Source organism: Phasianus colchicus, chromosome 37 (assembly GCF_987193195.1).
Source record: "Phasianus colchicus chromosome 37, bPhaCol1.hap1.1, whole genome shotgun sequence".
Lineage (NCBI taxonomy): Eukaryota > Metazoa > Chordata > Aves > Galliformes > Phasianidae > Phasianus > Phasianus colchicus.
The window spans coordinates 27501-35471 of NC_143472.1; the positions used below are offsets into that span (position 1 = coordinate 27501).

Sequence of the window (7971 nt, forward strand, 5' to 3'; positions counted from 1 at the left end):
CCCAGCCTCCATACCTACCTCTCAGACCTACCTCCAAGTGTGATCCAAGTCATGATTGTGACAAAGCAAGACACTCCACAGCCTTAAATGACTCAGCAATAATACTTGTTAAAGCACTATTTTTACAGAATCATATGCACATAAACTATACCAGCAATTATACAGTACATCAGGGTTACCCATATTCATTACAATTCCTGAACTTAGTTTATAGCCACAGCATTCATATATTCTGTACATGGCACAATGCAATTTATAGGTGCAGCATCCATACATTCCATATGTGGCACAACACAGTTTACAGGCGCAGCATCACACAGATTGAATATGTGGCACAATGCAGTTTAGAGATGCAATATACACTTACCCCATACAGTTTAACACACGTGGTTTACATACGTCAGATTAACCAGAGAAAGGTCACAGAGCCTCCATACCCCATTAGTGACACTACATTTTCAAAAACATTATGTATTGCAATCCACCTCAAAAGCAGTTTAGATCTCAGCCCATCCAAAACAGAATGCAAGTCTCAGACTGGCCGGAAAGGAAGGCAAATGACCTCCAACGGCCCTTGGGTGTTGCTTACAGGGTTGGGTTAGCCCTGCGGTACAAACAAACAAAGCAAAGCTAACCCAACCCCATAAGCAAGGCAAAGCTAAAGCCAATTTGGTTGATGCAAAATGACTGCAAAGCTACAGCCCATTTGATTGAGATTAATTGACTGTACATGCTGAAATCAGCGCAACTCTCAAAATGGCCACAAAGGGGCACGAGTCTCAGACTGGCCGGGAAGAAACACGAATTGCCTCCAACAGGCCTTGAGCATTGGTTATGGGGTTGGGTTAGCCTTGCGCTAGAAACAAACAAAGCAAAGCTAACCCAACCCCATAAGCAAGGCAAAGCTGAAGCCAATTTGGTTTACATTAATTGAATGCAAAACTAAAGCCAATTTGGTTGATGCAAAATGACTGCAAAGCTAACACCAATTTGGTTGAGATAAATTGATTGCACACGCTCAAGTCAGCGCAACTCTCAAAATGGCCACAAAGGGGCACGAGTCTCACAGTGGCCGGGAAGGAACACGGATTGCCTCCAACAGGCCTTGAGTGTTGGTTATGGGGTTGGGTTAGCCCTGCGCTAGAAACAAACAAAGCAAAGCTAACCCAACCCCATAAGCAAGGCAAAGCTGAAGCCAATTTGGTTTACATTAATTGAATGCAAAACTAAAGCCAATTCGGTTGAATTAAATTGAATGCAAAGCCAATTTGGTTGATGCAAAATGACTGCAAAGCTAACACCAATTTGGTTGAGATAAATTGATTGCACACGCTCAAGTCAGCGCAACTCTCAAAATGGCCACAAAGGGGCACGAGTCTCACAGTGGCTGGGAAGGAACACAAATCGCATCTGAAGGAAGCATTGGTTGGCCTGGGAGTAAAAGGGGGCTAAGGAAGGGTGTGTTGGATCGCTGTGCTGAGGCCAATGGGATGAACTATAATGAGACTGAGTGCCACGTCCCCACATTGCCTGCGATGATCTCAGGCGGTGGTAGGGGCTTGTGGCAGAGCGAAAGGAAGACTATGGAAAGGGAACAGACCGGGGGATGCGGGTAACGGCTCGACTGAACCGAGCTGGCGGTCAGTGTGGAAAGCCTGGAAAGTGGGGCAAGTCATCGACTGGGAGTACCGAAGGATCTTCACCTGTAATACAGAGAGACGCGCTTTAGAAAGAGGAAGGCCGAGACGCAAACGACGCACACCGTAAGCCCGCCCCCACAAAACATGGGAGCCAAACACTACTCTGACAAATTGAGTAATATTAGGGTTAGGAGTGTTTAACAGGGAAGCTGTAAGTGTTTTTGTTAGTATTACACAGAAGGTTACAGATGGGTTTAGTGCCCAATTCAAGCGTAGGTTCAGCGTTAGTTTGGACGGTTACTACAGTTATCTATACAGTCATGGTTACAATTAGCACTGCATTTGGGGTTCAGAGCTCAATAGGGTCAGGGTGAAGGTATTAGGGTTAGGTATATTAGGATTATGCTCGGAGTGACCGTTAGGGAAGGCCAAGGCAAAACCAAAAGGCAAGGAGAACACCCGAGAGAACACCAAAACAGAGGGCAAAGGCATAGATGAAACACAATGGAAGGCAACAGGAAAGGCAAAGGGACAGCGAAGGCATGGAGAACACCAGAGAAGGCCTCATCAGAGGTCAGGCCCGAAGAGAAGGCTGCAGAGAACGCCAAAACAGAGAGCAAAGAGAACAACGCAGAGAAGGCCAAAATGGAGGGCAAGGTCCGTGAGAACATTGCATGGAAGGCCAGTGCAGAAGGTCAAGGGCAATGGCCAAAGAGAACGCAGCCAGGAACGCCAAAACTGGAGGCCAAAGAGAACGTCGCACAAAATGCCAGAGCAAGGGGCCAAAGAGAACGCTGTAGGGAATGCAAAAACAAGAGGCCAAAGAGAATGTGGCAAAGAACGCCAAGGGCAATGGCCAAAGAGAACGCGGCCAGGAACGCCAAAACTGGAGGCCAAAGAGAACGTCGCAGGGAATGCCAGAACAGGAGGCCAAAGAGAACGTGGCAAAGAAGGCTGAGGACAAAGGCCAAGAGAATGTGGCACAGATGGCCAAAGCCAAGGGCCAAAGAGAACACAGCAAAGAAGGCCAAAGGCAATGGCCAAGAGGATGCCAGGGGGAACAACAAAACAGAAGGGCGAGAGAACACAACAGGGAAAGCCAGGGCAGAGGGAAGGAGAACACCGCAGTGAAAGGCCAGAGGCAAGGAGAATGCAGGAAGAATAAGACAAGCAGCATTCAGGGCACCATGAAATGTAGAAATGAGTTCTGGAAACCCTACCTTGGTCTCACTAAGTAATGGGTGAACACTGGTGGGTGTGCATTGCCCTTACCTGCTGGGCAGACAATTACCCGCCAGCAAAGTGAAGTTCCGGGCGTCCCAGGAAATGCAGATTCTGGTTCCTTGCTGTTCCCATGAAGACCCGCTCATCTCTCCGTACAGTTGTTACGGCACTCGGGAGGACCGCAGCTCTGCTGCCACCTGCTGAACACAATACAGTAATGAAGGCACTGCCCCACATATATAGGGCTGCACCCTCCGCGTGTTGCTCTAATGACGACGCAAGGGAGCGTTAGGGATATAATTAATGCTATTTATAGGTTTGAAGTTACAGTTACTTAACAATAGTATTCTGCACTACAATTACAATTAAGGTTACTTTGACAGAAAACATGGGGCATTATTTTTATGTCAGCATTTAGGGTAAGAGGCATTTTTAATATTGGGTTAAGGGTTTGGTTTACAGGTACGCTGCAGGTTAACATAAGTATTGTGAGAACTCCCATTCAGCTGTGGGTTCAGGTCGAGGTTAACATGAACACTGCCTCCCAGCTAATCCCAGAGTGCCAAAGGCAAAGGCAAGCAGAAATCCCATGGAAAGCCAAGGTTAACGCAAGGGCAAAAAGCCAAGAGAGCACCGAATGGAATGCCAAAGTGAGGGCAAGGAGAACGCAACAGGAATGGCCAAAATATACAGCCAAAGAGACCACAGCAGGAAAGGCCAAAGGCAAAGGACAAGAGAACAAAGCAAGAAATGCCAAAACGGAAGGCCGAGGGAACATGGCATGGAATGCCCAGGCAAGGGCTAAGAGAAAACATGGCAGAAAGTGCCAAAATTGGAGACCAAAGAGAACACGACAAAGGCGGCCAATGCAGAATGTGGCTGGAACGCCAAAACAGGAGGTCAAAGAGAATGCCGCAGGGAATGCCCAGGCAAGGGCCAAGAGAACATGGCAGGAAATGCCAAAACAGGAGGGCAAGAGAATGCTGCTGGGAACGCCAAAACCAAATGCTGAAGAGAATGTGGCATGGAACACAAAAACAGAAGGGCGAGGAAATGCCAAGGATGATGGCCACGAGAACACGGAAGGAAATGCCAAGGATGATGGCCACGAGAACACGGAAGGAAATGCCAAGGATGATGGCCACGAGAACACGGAAGGAAATGCCAAAACAGGAGGGCGAGAGAACGCGGCAGGGAATGCCAAAACTGAATGCTGAAGTGAATGCAGCAAAGAAAGCCAAAGGCAATGGCCAAGAGAATGTGGCATGGAACACAAAAACAGGAGGGCAAGAGAATGTAATAGGAACAGCAAAGGCAAAGGGAAGGAGAACACCGCAGTGAAAGGCCAGAGACAAGGAGAACACAGAAAGAAAAGGACAGGCAGCCTTTTGAGCACCATTAAGTGCAATAAGAGCACTGGGAGAACCATGTTGTGCCATGCTGTCATGGTTTTGGTTTTTGCTTATTTGATTTTCAATATTCCACATCAAAACATCATGTACTGGAAGTGTTAATGCTCTAATTCTACATACCTGTCCCTATACATTGCGGAAGTCACGGGATCTGACCCTTCCGGGGGGGGGCGATCTCTTATTGCCTGGCAGTGGGTGCTGGAGGGTGCTTTCCTAGCCGTTCCAAGCTTTTTCAGGTTTGACTCGGTCTCGGGAACTCTCTCTCATATCTTATTTGAGATATTAGTCTCAATTTCAATTAGATTGTATTATATCGTATTATTTTGCATTCCGATATCATAGTTAGTAAAATAAGTTTACCTCCATAGATTGTTGCCGCTGTTTTTTTCCTTTTCCCCCTTCCTTCCCATTTTGTGGGCCCAGGCGGGGGGGGTGGGGAGGGCAGGGGCCTACTGCCCCCTGTCACGGGCATAAACTGATCTAGTTAATTCCGTGACACATGCTATGGAATGGGTGAACGCTGGTGGGTGTGCATTGCCCTTACCTGCTGGGCAGACAATTACCAGCCAGCAAAGTGAGGTCCCGAGGCGTCCCAGGAAACGCAGACTTCAGTTCCTGGCTGTTCTCATGAAGACCCACACACCTCCATGCAGTCGTTACAGCGCTCTGGAGCAGCTGCCACTCAGCTCTCCGCTGCCACTGTTGGACACAACACAGTACTGAAGGCACTGCCCCCCACATGTAGGGTAGTGCCTCTTTCACAAACGTGCACTGCAGTGCTCCTTTCTCAGAGCAACGTGGCTGCACTCTGTGCACGATGCTGCTTACCGGCAGCACTGCAGCTGGGAACAACAGATGAGAAGGCTCAGGTACCCAACAACATTTTAGCTTCCCTCTTCTCTGATAACTGCTCATTAGACACAGCCCTCACCTTTGGTTTGGTAGGTGGGGATTGAGGAAGCAATGCCAGTCCCACAGACCCTTCCCCATCCCACACTGTGATGGGACATCAGGTTCTGGACCACCTGAGGACCCGAACATCCAGGAGTCTTCGGGTCCTGATGAGTCTCAGAGTTCTGAGGGAATTCACTGCTGCAGTCACTGAGCCACTCTCAGTGGTGTTTGAGAAGTCAAGCAGTCAGGTGAAGTCTCTGGTGAGTAAAAAGGCACACCTGTCATTAAGGATAGGGAACTACGACCACGTCGGTCTCACCTCTGTGCTGGGAATGATCACGGAGCAGATCCTCCTGGAAGTGACTCTAAAGCACGTGTTCCAGTGCATCACCACCCTCTGCGTGAAAAACTTCCTCCTGATAACCAACCTAAGCCTCCTCTGTCTCAGTTTAAAACCATTTCCTCTTGCCCTATCACTATACACCCTCGTAAACAGCCATTCCCCCTCCTGCTTATGCTCTACCTTTGAGTAATGGAAGGCTGTGATGGGGTCTCTCCAGAGCTTCCTCTTCTCCAAGAGAAACAATCCCAGTTCCCTCAACCTTTCCTCATAGGAGAGGCGCTCCAGCCCTCTGACCATCTCAGTGCCCTCCTCTGGACCCGCTCCAAGAGCTCCACGTCCTTCCTGTGCTGGGGTCCCAGGCCTGGACGCAGTGCTGCAGATGGGGCCTCACAAGAGCTGAGCAGAGGGGGACGATCGCCTCCTTCTCCCTGCTGGCCACCCCTCTTTTAATGCAGCCCAGGATACAGTTGGCCTTCCAGGCTGCAAGCACGCTCTGCTGGCTCATGTCCAGCTTCTCATCCACCAGGATCCCCGAGTCCTTCTCCGCAGGGCTGCTCTCAAGGGGTTCTACTCCCAGTTCGTATAAACATCTGGGATTGCCCCTCATCAGTAACATAAACAGTGGAATTAAGTGCACCCTAATGACACCGAGCTGGGGGTGCAGTGACACACCAGAGGGACAGGACGCCATCCAGAGGGACTCAACAGGCTGAGCAATGGATGCAAATCCAAGTGCAGGGTCAGCAGCTGGGATGAGGGAACACCCACCACCAAAATATGCTGGGGAGTGAAAAGACTGAGCGTAGTCCTGCCCAATAAGGCCTGGGGTACTGGTGGGTGGGAGCTGGACACAAACCAGCAATGGGCCCTTCCAGCCCAGAAAGCCAACCGTATCCTGAGCTGCATCCAAAGATGCGCGGTCAGCAGGCGAAGGGAGGTGATCCCCGCCCCTCTGCTCTGCGCTGGTGAGGCCTCACCTGGAGAGCTGCATCCAAATGAGGAGTCCTCAGTGCAGGAGAGATGCGGAGCTGTGGGAGCACATCCAGAGTACAGCCACAAATATGAACCGAGGGATGGAACACTTCTCTTATAAGAAGAGAGAGTTGGGCTGTTCAGCCTGGAGAAGAGAAGGCGCCAAGGTGACCTGGTAACAGCCTTTCAATGCCTAAAGGAAAGAAGAAGGGAAAATTGAGGTTAGATATACAAGAAATGTCTTCCACAGTGAGGGTGGTGAGGTGGTGGAACAGGTTGCCAGAGATGTGGTGAATGTGCTATCCCTTTCAAGGTGAAACGGGGTCAGGCTCTGAGCAACCTGATCCAGCTGTGGATGGTCACTGTGGGGGAGTTGGACCGCATCGCAAACCTGCATACAAGCAGTGCACCAACGTGGGGCTTGCGATGTTCATTACCTGCTGCACAGATCTCACACCACTGATCAGAGGAGCCCAGGCAATCCTTAAACCCCATCGGGTTGCAAAATGAAGTCAGAAGAGATGCAGAATGTAATTTAATACATGATAATAATGCACAGAATGCCCTTAAAAATTCTGTATTGGTGCAATTAACACATGGCACTATGAATTACAGCCATGAAGTGGGATGACATAGGAGCAGACAAACCACGTTTGGAGCCCCAGACTGGAGATTATGAGGTGAGAACCACTGAAGAGGTAACAACACACACAGCAGATACAGCTGCTCTAATCCAGCTTGAGATTCCCCCAGAAAGGCAGAGCTCACAACTCTGAATCAAAGCAGGAATTGCTCACCCCATACCCCAAAGGAAGCAGTCTCCAGGTTCAGATGTTGTCCTTACAGCTACCACCCTTAAATGACATTAGGATCCCCCAAAGAGGGGGGATCACAGCCCTGAAATAAAAACAGAGCCACTCACCCCATTCCAAGGACCAACACTCACCCACACACTAAAGGAAGCGGTTTCCATGTACAGATGGCTGCCAGCCCTCCAAAGTAGTCAGGAGACCCTAGAAAAGGGAGAGATCACAGCCCTAAAATAGGGAAGGGATCACCCACCCCATTGAGTAAGACTCACCCCACACTCAAAAGGAAGCACTCCCCAGGTTCAGATGCTGCCCCTGTGCTTCCCAGCCCTTAAATGGAGTCAGGGAGGGGTGGAGACTGGTTCTGCCCCACCCCACAGCCAAACTGCCCCCAGCTGTGCTTGCAGGGCTGCACCCCTCCCCAGGCGCTCTATCACAGCTTCAGGCTGTGCTCTTAAAGTGCTGATACAGCCACAGAGCAAAGGAAATGAATAACGTGAATGTCTACCAAGGGAGGCTGATGGATGACCTGTGATAGTCCTCACACTTTGATCCCAGGCTGTCCTCGGTGCTGGTTGGTGACTCTTCTAACAGACTGGGGAGCACGGATCTCAGTGCTGACACAGCAGATGCTGAGATCTGTGTGAGCAGCCCAGACAGCGAAGGCTGAAATCACA

General features: G+C 49.8%; 1 long non-coding RNA gene across 2 annotated transcripts in view; it reads right to left on the bottom strand.

Annotated features, from left to right (window-relative positions):
• The window catches only part of LOC149913403 (uncharacterized), a 7505-nt gene extending 11 nt beyond the window's left edge, over nucleotides 1-7494 (bottom strand). Inside the window, exons 1-3 of one of the 2 annotated variants that reach the window (XR_016461230.1) lie at nucleotides 6923-7494; nucleotides 2913-5427; nucleotides 1-1703 (exon numbers count right to left, since the gene is read on the bottom strand). The exon at nucleotides 1-1703 is cut by the window's left edge and continues 11 nt beyond it. This is a non-coding gene — a long non-coding RNA (uncharacterized LOC149913403). Of the gene's footprint in view, nucleotides 5428-6922 lie in introns of both variants that reach the window. The other variant, XR_016461231.1, reaches the window with a different exon arrangement.
• Between the last annotated feature and the right edge of the window lie 477 nt (nucleotides 7495-7971).